General features: G+C 36.7%; 1 protein-coding gene and 1 pseudogene across 10 annotated transcripts in view; both read left to right on the top strand.

Annotated features, from left to right (window-relative positions):
* The window catches only part of GRIP1 (glutamate receptor interacting protein 1), a 621865-nt gene that overhangs the window by 262799 nt on the left and 342973 nt on the right, over positions 1-16093 (top strand). The window lies entirely within an intron of this gene.
* LOC102735551 (histone-binding protein RBBP4 pseudogene) lies at positions 11748-13669 on the top strand (annotated as a pseudogene).

The raw sequence follows: 16093 nt of genomic DNA, 5'->3' as shown, positions 1-16093 counted from the left end.
GGTTTCCCAGATGGTGTTCTCTGTGAGCAGTCTAGAAGTACTGAAGTGCTACATTTTGCTTGATTTGTTGCAAGAACAGCTATCAGATAGCATCTAGAGTATAACGGGTCCAGTTCTATGCCTGGTTAGTATTTAAAATGCAGTTAATTGCTTGGGTTATCATTTTAATGAACCATTCAGAAAAGTATCTTGCAAGACAATGTGGTGGTTAGAATATGTTCTGTTGTAGTTGTTTTTAAATAACAGAGTTTTGTTTTGTTTTTCGTTCTGAAAAACTAGCTATTTGGAACAAATAGTTCCACTAGCTTATTTGGAACAAATAGTTGTTCATGTTCGAGTTGATGTTGATGAGTAATGTTCCTGAGACAGACTTCTAGACAGTTATCTGTGATTAATCTGAGGTGTTGTTTGTAGAAGGAGGTTCAGATGATTTTCTCTGAGGCATGTTCATCATTTTATTATTAAATTAAGGAAACACTTATTTGCCATCAGCTGGAATCAGTGATACCTGTAGAATAAAACCATATATCCATATTAAGACATTTGTAAATTAGCTGATAAACAGCAGAGAACTAGAATCATTCTTGTACTTATCAGTGCTTTAAATTTCTGGTGAGATTTAGACTCGTCCCAGTAGATTCATAATGCCCAGAAATGCCTAAGGGTACAGAGAAAAAGCAGCTACATGCAGAGATCACTGGGTTTATGGAAGTGCCCTAAATGTGGGAAACTGACAGTTACATATACGTTACATTTACAAAATTAAAAGTTTTTTTTTTTATCTTCTTGAATAAGGATTTTTATAAACTCATATTTCAATTCTAATTCTTTCTGGCCTTTTGATGTCTAATCATGAATATATCCCATTTACAGTCTCTGAGTGTTGACTAATAAATAATTTAGATTCTATTTCTGTGATATTGAAATCCATGAGAATTAGCTTTAATGCCAGAAATACTGTTGTGGTTGTTGAAAGTTGAGGGTTGAAAAGTCATGTGGTGGTAGTAACATAATAATGAAAAGATAATTCTTTGACATTTGCTTGAATGATGTGGTTATGTTGCTTTTACAGAGTAATCTCTGAGTTTTGGAGATGTTTCTCTTTTATAATGCTCCTACATTAATAATCTGTTCTAATGCAGTGATAGTATATGTTTCCTAAACTTAGTTTCCATAATATACTTAAAAATTCAGCTAATATTCGTGTTAGATAAAAAAATACTATCTGCTTGCATGCATAATTCTGAAAACTTGGAGATTAAAAAAAGAAAAGCTTAGGAACTTTTAATTACGTCGGTGTCCATTGTACAAACTTCTCACAACCAATATATGTTGTCAAACTCACACATTCTCGGGTTTGTACTGGGATGTGCTTGTGCAAATAGAATCAAGTAATCTCTCTCAAATGCCTGCATCCTCCTAGTTTTGGTACAAATTTTAAAACAAAATAAATACTTTATAAGCTTACAGAATATGCCTGTAAGGAGAAGTATTTATGAAGGTATCTAAGAAACACTCTCAAATTAGAGTTAAGGAGAATGATATATTAGACTAAGGCATTAGTCTTTATACATCAAGTGCAGTAACTTACAGAGAATCATGTCTTAATTGGTCTGATTGGTGAAGGTCATGCTAAGGATAAGATGCTAAACCTCAAAAGTCATTTGCTTTAGATACATAACCAGCATGTTTTCCCCTGTGCTTTATCTGAAAACACCCATTATGTAATATTTAACTTTGTGGAGTTAGATGCATGTTGAGGTCCCCAACTTCCAGCTGCTACATAATAAACAGCATGTGTCTCAATGGACTCAGACACTTGGGATTTGACATTTCATCAAATGTCAAAGAGCCAGGGCTTTTAAAGAAGACATGTCATACAATATAATGACCTCTCAGTGCCTCTTTTGGCTTCAGTTTCAGGGGCCTATTTGAATTGGGTAGGGAAGACATCCACTTATATTTTACGGCTGTAGAAATCTATTAAAGGGTAAGACTGATCCTTAAAACTAATCCTCTTAAATGGGTAATATGGTTAAATTCAATTACATCTACAGCGTATCTATTTTAATTAGTCTTTGGCATAATTTGAAAGTGCATGCCCTATGTTTCCTTAGATGGCTTAGAAAAACTATTTACATTAAGGCTCAAACTTGGTGGAATTTACTGAGGACATTCACATCTTAGTTAATGGTGCTATTGATAAACCAGACGTGTCATTCTTATTTTTCTCCCTGTAGTTTTCTTTTCTTTTTTTTTTTTTTCCTTGAAATAAACTTTACTCTCTGCCTTGTCAGTTTATCTAGTGGTTCAGATTAACATCAGGACTCTAGACATAAAATAGTGGAAGATTGAGCTAGGAAAACCTTCCCAGAAAACTCTCCAGTAAGTCTGCTTTTCCTTTAGTACATCCTCAAGTGCTCATTGATATCTAACTTTATCCTAAATAATGTCTCTTCTCTTGTGCGTTCTGATTAGAATCTCACCAGCCTTTCCTTCATCTTGAATATAACACAGTTTATAATCTCATGAAATGTCAAAGCCTGAATTAAAATGTCAGTAGGGTCTGATGCTACAGAAGAGAAGTTATTCTAAAAATGGATGATTTTTCTGTACCTCTATCAAAACTGAGTTTTAGCAATGATGGCAATGGTGATAGACTGATTTTGTATCATCCCTGATTTTTATATGGACTTGATGTATATCACGGTGCATGGGATGACTATATTTGATTTTTTAAATTCTGCTCTCATTACTCATCTGTCTTTTCAGAATTCTAGAGTTAGAGTTTAAATAATCTAGATAGTTGCTTTGGGCAAATCACCAAACTTCCGTGGTTTTTGTTTCCTAAAATATGATAAAAGGTGGCTTTATTTCCTAAGATTTTTCAAGTTCGAGAGCTATATGATTTTAACCTTTGTTTTAGTTCTGAAACAAGTTACATAAAGGTATTGGCCGAAGGATTTTAACTGGGATTTCAATGGAAAAATTCACCCGGGTGTCCGGAGGGAATTGTTTTTCTGGCAGGAATTGTCAGTAGGGAGATTCCTATTCCTTTAAGACAGTAATCTATCATTGAATATTAAGCAGTTTTGGAGAATGTTTATACTTATGAAATTCTGAACATATTGGCAAATCTTAGACTTCATCTTTTATTGTATCTTATCTGCCAAGAAGCACCATTTGCTTTGAAAATCTCACATAGATGACTCATTTGGTATTTTTTCCTTAAGAAAAACTTGCATTGATCCCAAAACTGATTCATAAACCTGAATGTAATAAAAACCTAGAAAAGGATCCTGAATTTCAATTTTATTGTGTTTGGTGCTTTTATTTATTTTTCACTAAATACTGTCATAGCAATGCCCTTTTAAACACTCTGGCATAAAAAATAAAATAAACACTCTGACATATCATATTTTGATTAATCTGTCACACAAAAAATAAACCCTTCGGCCCTATCATAATATATATTTTTACTTAACCACACTAAATAATATTCAAATTATAAAACAGATAATGTACATTTTATAAGCATGCTCTTAGCACTGTTCATATCCACGATAGAAATCCTGACCTGCCATGAACCATGCAGGGAAGGGGAGGGTTACTGAATTACTCTCTTAATGCATATGAAAGGTATGTGAGTCACTTTCCCTTCTGGCCCGAGCACCTTTTGCACATGGGTAATGGCATTCAATTAGGCAAGGAGCTCCTCCATGGTAACCAAGGTTTTCATCCTGACTCACAGAGGCAGGAGAAAAGCTATGTGGGGAAGCTGCTCAGGGCAATCATTAGTGGTTTACTCACCTTTCCTACTGAGGTCAGTTCAGAGAAGCTCGAGAAAGGGGGGAACAAGAATCTGGTTTAGACCTTTTGAGAAAAGGTCATTTGTATTTACAAATTATTTTATTTTATTTTATTTCATTTCATTTCATTTCATTTGGCCTATTCTAATAGATATTGAGCAAAAATTGTGATGTGGGTGTATAAAAACATTGTTAGCTAAGTTACTTTATTAAGCAATATGTGCATCTAAAATCCCTAGTTAGGGAATTCAGGCTTTCAAATACCTAGATGTTCAAACTGTATTTTAAGAGGGGTGCTTCCTTTTTTTTTTATTTCATTGAAAAATGCCCTGCATTGTTTTCTTGGGTATAAAACAACAATGATAGTGTGTGTTTGTAGTATGAGAATTTTTAGGAATTGGTGTGGGGTAATTAGTACAAGTAATTTTTTCTCACTACTTCCTTTGATTAGTTTTGTTTTGTTTTTTTTTTTTTTTGGTAAGTTCAGTAACCACGTCCTCTCTACTTCCTGGAATTGACATATAATTAGGATTCTGTTTTTTGTTTTTTGATAAGTGTGCCAAAAGGATAGAGTAAGAACTTTTACAATTACTTTAGAAAGATAGCTGATCCCTGCTGTAATGTGTATGAAAACTGAACACATAATCAAAGGAAAAGTTGCCTTCCTCAGCCAGGGGATCTGGAGGAAGGGAGGAGAGAGGAGCTGGGGAAAGGAAAGGGGAAAGGAAAGGAGAGAATGCAGCACATTTCATAGGTTATCTTTACTTTTCCAAGGTTTACAAGCATAAAAGCCATTTATTTCTATGTTAAAAACAGTGATTGTCAAACTGACAGGTCTTGGATGTGAGATACTGGATGATTCAAACCTTAGCTGTACTTAGTTTGACTCAAGAAATCCCCAGTGAATTGGAAGAAACATGGATTATATAGAAACAGGGCAAACTTGCTTGTTTTATGACTCTGCTGCTTATTTTTTTCTAAGAATTGCTTTCCATTCCTAGTATAGTTGTTTTGTTGAAAATTGATTGGCTACCATGTTCCATTTGTCTGGGGTATTCTGTGTCATCAACTTTATTATCTCAAGCTATATTGTGTCCCACATAGAATAATTTAAAGAAATAAATACAGTTGAAAGGGACTTTAGAATGCACTTCGTCCACCTCGAGTGTTTTTTTAGATGAACAAACTAGGTTGCTTACATGTTTCAGAAGTATGCAAGCTCCAGTGAGCCTTCAGAAGTGGGACTAGGAGGCGGACCTCCTAATAGGGTCTAGTCCTTCATCCATTATTCCACACTCATCTTTAGTTTTCTGATGACTCTTCCCCTGATATTTAAGGACTGGGATCCATCTGCATATGAATTAGAAGTGTTAATTTCCTGCATAGGTAGATTTATTCTTTTGAGCAATGGGTCACCTTATCTTAAACTCCTGAACAAGAACTAACTCCTAATACAGTATTGCAAGTCAAATTAACATGATAGTGAATTTGTAGATGATGTTAATAGCAGTGATTGTCAGGGATTCAAAAACCAAAGCAAAGTATATACTGTTATCACCTCCCATTTGCTCTGTGGTTTGCAAATCCAGTCACTTTTATCAATAATTATCCCTTTGGGAGACTTAAACTGGCATAACTCTATCAGAAAATATTAGAGGAGGGGCACTTGGGTGGCTCAGTAGGTTAAGCATCTGCCTTCGTCTCAGGTCTTGATCCCAGGGTCCTGGGATCGAGCTCCACATCGGGCTCCCTGCTCAGCGAGGAGGCTGCTTCTCCCTCTGCCTGCCTCTCTCCCTGCTTGTTCTCTCTCACTCTCTCTCTCTGTCAAATAAATAAATAAAATCTTAAAAAAAAAAACAAACAAGAAAATATTAGAGGAATCTTGGAGTTCAGTTAGGGAAGCCAAGCCTACTATTCAATATAGGAAGTTGTTTCTCAGCATCCCTACTGTGTGGATATCCAGCTTTTGTTTAAATTACTCTGGTATGAACACATTCACTTCCAAAAAAGTCACTAAATAAACCTATGTCTCTTTTAAACAAATTTTGAATTATATGTTAAGTTGTTTGCATATTCCAACAAATGCAATATATGGTTAAAATTTTATCTTGACCCAAATAAATATAGATTCTATTAGATTTGATGTACAATAAAATTTCATGCCTCCTCTCTATTCATATTAGTTTTTCATCGATGTAACATATGGTATGTGGAGGTGAGTAATTCCTTCAATGCTATTTTTGTTTTAACTATACAAACCAGAAGAGCTCTCTGTTGGGCCCACATCCATGTGGCAAGTTTTCTTTTCTTTTTCTTTTTTTTCTTTTTGTTTCTAAAATGTCACCAAACCTGCCATTCATTTAATGAAAAACACATTATAGTGTTTTCTGTTTTCATGATGTTGTGGACATTATTTGTATGCCCTGAAACTCTTCTTTTTCCCTGGGAAGAACAATCCTCATATTTAATATATGCCTATTCTAATTCAGTCATTACTGATTGATCAAAACTGACATATTGTACCATTTCCTTGGCTGTGGTGATTGCTGTGACAATGGACATATAAACCAACTGGGCCAATCAGTACTCCTTTGGGAGTTCGCAAAATTCAAGACAATGCCCTCTACCACATAATAAAAAACAGTCAGGAATAGGAGAGAATCAAGTCAACATGCAAAGGAGATGGGGATGGAAAGATCAAGAGACCCCTCAGAGTTCTGTGGTTACTAATCCCAGTCCTTGAGGTCTCTAAGTCTGCCCAAATTAAAATTTACATAGCTACAAAGGACCAGAACCAGGACTGAAACTCAGATGGGCTAGTTTCTAGTTTTTTAATTTGGAAAGTATGGTTATTTGATTATTTTTATTTGATAGAAATAAGTGCCAGAGATGGAAACTAGATTTTTTAATTAAAGTTCCTACCCTCCAACAATGTAATTTTCTTAATGGGACTGAGGGGCTATGTGACTTTAGACGAATCATTTGGAACTCTATGCTTCTTCAGTTTCTTATTTGTAAAATGAGGGCATGATACACCAGTGTCTAGTGCTAAAAACCCTGGTAGAGGAATCAATGACAGGTGTAGTCAGGAGAGCTATATCTCTCATGCAGGGAACAGCCCAGGCAGGTGGAGGAAGGAAAGAGCCTGTGGGCAAATGTGAGCAGATTCCTTAGCAGTATAACCACTGTGTATTTGACACTTTCTGCCCTCGCTTTTAGTTCCGAATTTAATCTTGTTTTAGAGATTCACACAACTTCCCCATCCACATCTCACCAGAGTTCTTCCACCAGTATCTACAGCTGCATAAGAGGATTTGGATATATACAGGACGGTTCTTCCTTATCAGTATGTGCCCTGAAACAAAGTGCTCTAGAATATCAAGTACAGGACAGTGAGACCCCCCCAAAAGTTACAGGTGTGTGCATGCATGCGTGTGTGTCTGTGTGTGTACACACGTGTGCACATGCACACACACAGCCCTTATATAGTTATTTGTGAGATCCAAAATAACACCTTTTCTATACTCTAAGGTGATCTCTGTTTCTATAGAGACAGCTGTATCCTGCTGGTTAAGGATGTGGGACCTGGATGAGAATACCTAAGTTGGAATCCTGGCTCTCTCTCTTAATAGATACGTGACCTTGACAAGTAAATCTGTCTGTGCCTGAGTTTCCTCATCTGTGAAATTGAGTCAATAACTACCCACCTCTTAGGGTTATTGTGAATTAAATGACATAATACAGCACTTAGTGCTTGACACATAGTGAGCACTTAGTAAATGTTAGTGGAAGAAAACCTTATTCCTAAAGATATTAAATAAAGCATGTTGGATAGTTATGAATGGCAGGCTAAGAAGCTTAAATTCATTGTGTAGGCACTGGGGCAATATTGTATGTTTTTTGGTGGAGGTATAACCAGGAAAGAGCTGTACTTTAGGAAGATTAGTGTGGTATTAGTGTATAAAAGGGAGTAGAGGGAGAGACATAAATAAAAGGGCAGATAGAGCAGTTGTGGGAAAACATAGGTATGAATAGAAGGAATATATTCGACATACTGAGTTTGAGTTGCCAAGAAGATGTCCAAGGACAATTCGTAGGAGGTAGCTTGAAATGTGGAAGTTGGGGGTATGGAGAGGGGTTAGGGCTCAAGAGACTTGGAAGATGTTTATGTAGATTTGATGGGTGAATCAGGGGACTAGGAAAGAGGGGTCTTTTGACTCAACTTTATGCTGACTATTCTTGGGGCCAAACCAGGAAAACTGATTAAACATACAGTTCTGATGATGTAAGAGAGTTTCAACAGATAGAGGATACCTTAGGGAATTTGTAGCAAGTACTGGATGGATTGCGCATTTGATTAATTTCTTATAATGACGATATAAAAGATTAAATGAAAGGTGATCATGCAAAGGGAAATGAAACTCAAAATAAGTGTTAGGATTCAAAAGGTGGATTTTTATTAGTGTACATTCAGATAACACTACTTCAAAATGAGTTTAGAAAGATAAGAGACTAAGATATGCCACAACATGGAAGAACCTCAAAAATAGACTAAATGAAAAAAAGCTAGAATCTACAGACCATGTATTGATGCAAATAGGCACAAGGTTTCTTTATGGGATGATGAAAATGTTCTGAAAAGTAGACTGGTGATGGTTGCATAACTCCTCAATCTTACTTTTAAACATCATTAATTTTTTTTAATATAGAAAGATAGGTGCTCAAAATGAGTATGTGTAGAGTTTTGTTGTTGAAGAGCTCCCAAATGGGCAATCAGTGGTTTTTTCTCTACTATGAGAAGTCTATGCATTAGCTCAGTCAAGAAGTATTTAAGTACCAACTCAGAAAAAAAAAAAAGTCAGATAAAAAGTGGAATACAGAATGATTCACCATGATGCCAGAGGGAAATATTCCCAGTGGTATTTTAGAATATATATTAGAATTGATTATATGCTTTTTTTATTTGAAGTATTAGAGTTCTACTCTAGTATCTCAACTATTATGTAAGTTTAGAGCCAAAAACTTTTCTGAAACATTGAACCATAGAACTGAGTTTTTTGAATGTGTGGATTTAAATTAAATATTAGCAATTAAGCCTATAGATATGTAGAAATTGAGTTGAATTTCAGTTAATATTCTAAACCTTTAAAGATCTCTGTTCTAGAAACTGTGAACCAACTCTAAAATATGAGGTTATGGCTAAGTAAATTATTCATAATTAGTAATATTTAAAACATAGGATACAATATAATGCTCAAATTTTCTTCTTTACTTTTGTACCCTGTCCAGTTTAGGCAGATTAGAGTAAGCATTTCACAGCTTTTATTCATTCAGCAAATACTTGATGATACCCATCACGTGTCAGGCATCATTTTAGATGCTGGAGATAGAGTGGTACAGAAGACAAAGATGATCTTTGCCCTATTGTAACCAGGAATCTAACAGGGAAATAGAAAATAAAAAATAGTGCTAAGTGCAATGAAGAAAATCAAATCAAAGTTACAGAAGAAAGTATGGATGGTGGTGAGAGGGGTGAGTGTTTTAGCTAAAGTGATCCTTCGTTGAATACTAGATGTTTGAGCTGACCCTGACTGAAGAGACAGAGCGACTGTGTGGTGATCCAGATAGAAGGCTAGGGCATAAAACCCTCTGGAGTTAGAAATGTACTTACTCTTTTTAATATAATATGTGTATTGACATCTTCTGAATGGGCTGTTCCCTGAAAGTTCATTTGCAAAATCAGTTATTTGGAATTCCAAATGCATTTCTTTTTAGGAAAATGTAGGTTCCAAGCCAGACCTGACCATCAAAGTCTTTGCAATATTTCACTAACAGGTAAAATGTGGCTGTGGCCAAAAGAGACATAGTTATTGGAAAAAGCTTTTATTTTGCTGAAAAAGATAGAGATGCAGTTGCCATTCATATATAGGTCTCTTAGTCAAATACTGCCATGGGCTGCTTGAATGGCAGTGGTATTTTGGAGGAATGAGAAAATGGTTTATTTTATCTGTAGATTAGTAAAATGTGTCATGGTCTTCTTTACACTTGGATTCTAAATAGTCATTGAGCATAGCTTTTAAGCTAAAAATGTGCTTGCCATGTAATCAGACGATACTAAAATGTATGATTGTTCTGTGGCTTTTTGTTCATTTTCTGTAGGACAAAAATATACTTTGAAAATCACTACATTATAGAGACTGTCAATGGCTTGTGCATTTGGGGGGAAGTATTATATGTCAAAGAAATTCTTTTCCAGAGAGTGAACAAAGTTGTACATGGTCTTTCAGGTTATAGCCCCCAGCATCACCATTCTCTGTGCTTTATGGATAAATGGACCTCTTACATTTCTGTTGTTTATTATTTTACTAGCAATAGATAACCGGGGAAATTTTACATTGGTTGTTGGGATGTGAAGCTATTTTCTAGATCAGTTACTGTTTGTTAAATATGATTCAGAGTATTATTTTTTTATATTTAGAAATAAATTCAGTGTGAGATTAAAAATCTTAAAATCTTAAAAATCTTAAAAATCTTAGATGCAGGAGATGCATCTAACTAATAAACTTTTAAAATGTATGCCTAATTTCAGTGCAGTGGTTTGCGTTTTGTGAAAACAGGTGCTTCTGAGTCCTGCTGAGTTGGTCTTAGTTTTCATGTTGCTCTTCTGCTGGTGTTGGTATGTGATTCATGAATTTGCAGGTGTGGAAAATAACATTTGATTTGTGAAGCCCCATTTTTGAAATAAAAGTAAGCACATGTCAAATGTAACCAGTATAGAATGTGAAGCCAACAGTGGCCATCTTGCTGATCCTAAAAATTGGATGTAGGTTAACAAAAGAGCTGCAGTGGAGAATTTTATGAGCAATTACAGTTGGGTTAACACTTGTGTTTGTAAACTGTGATCAGCACATGGAAAAATTCATTCCTGCAAGTACTTTGAAGGCATAAACACAAACTTATACTTTGAAAATACTTTGCTGAGTACATGTCATCCTGCCTGGAGTCATGATCACTTTTTAAGGGAGAAGCTGTCAAAATTTCGGGTGAGAAATACAGGTGTTCAGCAGTTGGTTATAAATGTCCACTTTATGGATTTACAGCGGCCTTTCATTATTGACGTAGAGTTGGGGAATTCCCAGCACCTGAGAACTGTTGTTTATGGCTGGTCTTATCTATCAGTACCAAATTTTCATGATTTATAGGGACAAGTACCTCTTTCATTCTTAAAAATCCCAGGAGCACCTGGGTGGCTCAACTGGTTAAGCCTGTCTCTCCTGTTGGTGCCACATAGGCATCTTCATATTCCAGCACCTGGGACAGTGCCTGGCTGCCTGCCTAGATACACTCTGGGCCATCCATAGATGTTTCTTGCTTAAAAATCTGTGGAGACTGATTCTCGTGAGCCACCCACAGAAACCTACCTCATTACTTTATAGTCATTATTCATGTATCTGAAATAAGTAGGAGGTTTAGCAAACAGTACTCTTTGGCTATAAGAACTTGAGTTGGCCATATCTATAATTCTGATACTGTCCCTCTCCCTTCCGCTACCCCAGTAGCATAAGAGAACACAGTTCTAACAACAGATTTTTTTAGATAATCTAAATGCAAAGAAAACAGAAGTGGAAAGGAAGTGTTTATATTTTATATATTTTATAATTATATAATAAAAAGCCTACCTTGTTTTTTTCAACACACTTGTTAATGTGCAGTCTTTTGAGTTTAGTGCATGCTGGGATCTGTGCTAAGTACTTTACATGCATTAGCTCGTTTAGTTCTCACAACTCTGTGAGACAGATATTATCATCCTTATTTTCCATAAAACTGGGGCCGAATGAACTTAATTAAATTTCCCAGTGTCATAAAATTATCTGAGCTGTTAGATCTTATTACCAAATATTCATTAAACACATACTATATGCTGGAGCAGGAAACAATAGAGGCTGCGCATGCAGAGCGAGCGCCCATAGCCTCCCCACCCCTCCCGCAATGCTCGACCCCGGGATCCCCCCAGCTTGCCTGCCCGCCATGGCCAACAAGGAAGCAGCCTTTGATGACGCAGTAGAACACATGTGATCAACGAAGAGTACAAAATATGGAAAAAGAACACCCCTTTTCTTTTCGATTTGGTGATGACCCATGCTCTGGAGTGGCCTAGCCTAACTGCACAGTGGCTTGCAGATGTAACCAGAGCGGAAGGGAAAGACTTCAGCATTCATCGACTTGTCCTGGGAACACACATGTCAGATGAACAAAACCATCCTGTGTTAGCCAATGTGCAGCTCCCTAATGATGATGCTCAGTTTGATGCTTCACACTACGACAGTGAGAAAGGAGAATTTGGAGGTTTTGGCTCAGTTGGTGGAAAAATTGAAATAGAAATCAAGATCAACCATGAAGGAGAAGTAAACCGGGTGCGTTATATGCCCCAGATCCCTTGCATCATTGCAACAAAGACTCCATCCAGTGATGTTCTTTTTGACTCTACAAAACATCCTTCCAAACCAGACCCTTCTGGAGAGTGCAACCCAGACTTGCGTCTGCGTGGACATCAGAAGGAAGGCTATGGACTTTCTTGGAACCCAAATCTCAGTGGGCACTTACTTAGTGCTTCAGACGACCATACCATCTGCCTCTGGGACATCAGCGCTGTTCCAAAGGAAGGAAAAGTGGTGGATGTGAAGACCATCTTTACAGGACATACAGTGGTAGTAGAAGATGTTTCCTGGCATTTGCTCCATGAGTCTCTGTTTGGGTCAGTTGCTGATGATCAGAAACTTATGATCTGGGATACTCGTTCAAACAATACTTCCAAACCAACCCACTCAGTTGATGCTCACACTGCTGAAGTGAACTGCCTATCTTTCAATCGTTACAGTGAGTTCATTCTGGCCACAGGATCAGCCGACAAGACTGTTGCCTTGTGGGATCTGAGAAATCTGAAACTTAAGTTGCATTCCTTTGAATCACATAAGGATGAAATATTCCAGGTTCAGTGGTCGCCCCACAGTGAGACTATTTTGGCTTCCAGTGGTACTGATCGCAGACTGAATGTCTGGGATCTAAGTAAAATTGGAGAGGAACAATCCCCAGAAGATGCAGAATATGGGCCACCAGAATTGTTGTTTATTTGTGGTGGTCACACTGCCAAGAAATCTGATTTCTCCTGGTATCCCCATGAACCTTGGGTGATTTGTTCTGTATCAGAAGACAATATCATGCAAGTGGGGCAAATGGCAGAGAACATTTATAATGATGAAGATCCTGAAGGAAGCGTGGATCCAGAAGGACAAGGGTCCTAGATATGTCTGCACTTCTTGTGATTTTAGACTCCCCCTTTTTTTTCCTCTCAACCCTGAGATTGATTTAACACTGGTTTTGAGACACAGACTTTGTTTGGCTATCCCTCTATGATAGGTACCATCAACAATGTTATTAGCCCAAACAGAGGGTGTTTTCTAAATATTAACTGGGGGACTTGATTCAGTAAAGCCACAGACTTATATTTAAATTTTCTTTAGGAATTTTCTAGTAACAAAGATCTAAAGTAGCCACAAAAAGTGGAATATTATGTGGTTATTTTTCTTCTTAGACTATATCCCCAAGATTTTCAGACTCCTTTAAGTAAAGGCTAAAGTAAGGAAGGAGTAGAGCCAAGTGAGGTAGGTGTCTGAGCCATAAAGTATAAATACCACAAGATGTCATTTTTATTCAGGAAATGGGGGAGATTCAAGTCATATAAATTCCTATTCTAAAATTTTCACACCTGACTTTCCAGGATGCACATTTTCCTATGTAGACCAGTCTCCTTTCAGTTTCTTCAGTTAAGTCAAAAAAACTATGCGTTCCTCTTTCCCCCATATATTTTTGTTTGTTAGTGTATTTTTTGAGCTGTTTTCATATTGCTTTCCTTTCTGTGAAATGGTTTTTTAAAAAACTTGGGACCACCAAGTTGTGAAGATGTATGTTTTTACCTGACAGTTATACCACAAGTAGACTGTTCAGTTGAGTTGAGAAGAGTGAATTGATAGCTTGTATTTGTTTTTAAAATTAAGTTAATCCTGGATAAGAATTGCTTCTTCTTCTTTTTTTTTTTTTTAGGAGTTAGTCTTTGACCACTAGTTTGGTACCATCTCTATTTTGGGTGACCTGTTTCACCAGCAGGCCTGTTACTCTCCATGACTAACTGTGTAAGTGCTTATGATGGAATAAATTGCTTTTCTATATAAAAAATAAAAACACATACTATATGCTGAGAGCTATAAGTGCATCATCTCTCCCAACTGTAGTGCTGTGTGCCTTCCTCCCTCATTCTGCCATTCAAGGGTGCTGTCAGGATGGGAACCTCAGCCCCCCTGACAGGTTGTTGAACTCCTGAGTCATCTTGGATATAATTCCCTGTCTCCAAAGGTAGAAAAAGCAGCAAAATCCACTGCTGTTATGACTAACCATTTTTGTAATGAAATAAATTTTCTTCTCCATCCTCTTCATTCAATTATTTTGAACTCAGTTGCACTTTGAACAGGACAGTTTGCTTTACATTCTGGTATAACTTTGTGGCATGTGTATGTGTGTTTCCCCACTAAATTTGAAATTAGGAACTAATGTATATTCACAGCATATTTAGATTGGAAGAAAATGTATTATCACCAAGATGAGCAAACAAATCCAGTCTAGGGTGGGCACCTGGATTAAGCCTTGTTCACTGTCCTTCAACAACATAGAAGTAGAGCAGGAGGAATGTGAGTATCTGGCCATCTGAATATCTGAATGTGAATGCATGTTGTGTCTGTGATAACCTAAAACTCAAATTATTAGAAGTTAAACTGCACAAAACCAGTGAAGCTATATGAACAACAATGTGAATACAGGCATAAATCTGTCATAAAAAGTAAGAGTTCTCTTAGAGGTTCCAAATAAATCCTTGAATTCATGAAAATTGGAAAAGGATATAGGAATTAGTTTTATTTATGTTCTCTATTACCAAGTCACACATGAATCATATCCCCCTTGCCAAATAAAATAATTGGCTGATGGGAAATATTTCTCAAGTAGAGTGAAATTATTTACTATAAAGTATAAATTTTAAGAGTGAATATTATTCTGATTCTTGACAACAGTGATCAAGGAACTCTTAGTGCAGGTTATGTCATTTATATTATCCAGTTTGGACTTCACTTTCAAAGTGTCTTACTTGGATTTTTGTAATTGTCTCAGACGATTAGCTATTTATTCTTTTCATTTGGAAAGTCTCTGTTTTCTTTTTTTAATTTTAATTTTTTTTTCTTTTTAAAGTTGCAAGTTTCCCAAATAATTAGAAATGGCAATACTTTATTAACCTGACAGGGGTCTCTTGATTTGAAATGTAATCTCAAGCTTCAGAAATGACCTGATACTACCTGGAATTATGTAATGTTAAGAGCAAAGTATAAGTTTTAAGTTGTATAGAGAAAAATAGTGGTATGTATCATTTTTCAAAATGTAGAATCCATTCTCTTGCTCCATTAAGACATTTGGTAATTTTTTATTTTAGCAGGTTTTCTCTATGATTGTATCTTTTTCTTCTCAGAAATCTCATAAAATCCCATTTTCCAACCTCTCCGTCACCATCAAATCTGAATGTTAAGCTCACCGTGGCCTTCAGTTCCTACCTGTCCTTTCCACTTGTCAGAATGTTGCTGACTTCTCATTCTTTCATGAAGCGTCCACTTCCCTGCTTAATCTCCAGGCCCCTCAAGTGCTTGTCTCTCCTGGACTTCTGCCTCACGTGCCTGCCAGTACTTGGCCTTTAGTGCCACCAAACCATCTGTGTTCTTTACTCTGCTCCTAGGCTACTGACATTCCTGGAAGAAAAAGACAATACAACCGTGGAGGTTGGCGATATTACAAACTGAGGAGTTCCAGCCTCAGCTGGGCTTTCAACACTAGTCATCAGTCTTTGCTTTTATCTCTAGTTGCTCTCTTTCCCTTTCCCTGAGCAGTTACTCCCAAATTGTACCTGTCTTCTGAACTCCAAACCTGTTCTTCCCCTCCTAACACACTCTCAACTGAAGATATAGACTATTCCGAGTCCTCTGCTCCCCCCATCCCCTCCCAAGTATCTTTTATAAAGAGTTCTATATATACAGCCTGTACTTTCCCATCCCAAAGTACAAAGAAGGTGTTCAGTTAATATTAGACTGATAGAACAATGCCTCGTGGTCCTCCGGATTCCACACCAGAAACTCCACTAAAAGTGATACAGTTAAGATCACCAGTGATTTCCTGAATGTAGATTTAGTGGT

Source organism: Leptonychotes weddellii, chromosome 5 (genome assembly GCF_054177405.1).
Source record: "Leptonychotes weddellii isolate Sample4059 chromosome 5, ASM5417740v2, whole genome shotgun sequence".
Lineage (NCBI taxonomy): Eukaryota > Metazoa > Chordata > Mammalia > Carnivora > Phocidae > Leptonychotes > Leptonychotes weddellii.
This window is presented reverse-complemented; position numbering and strand designations above follow the sequence as displayed.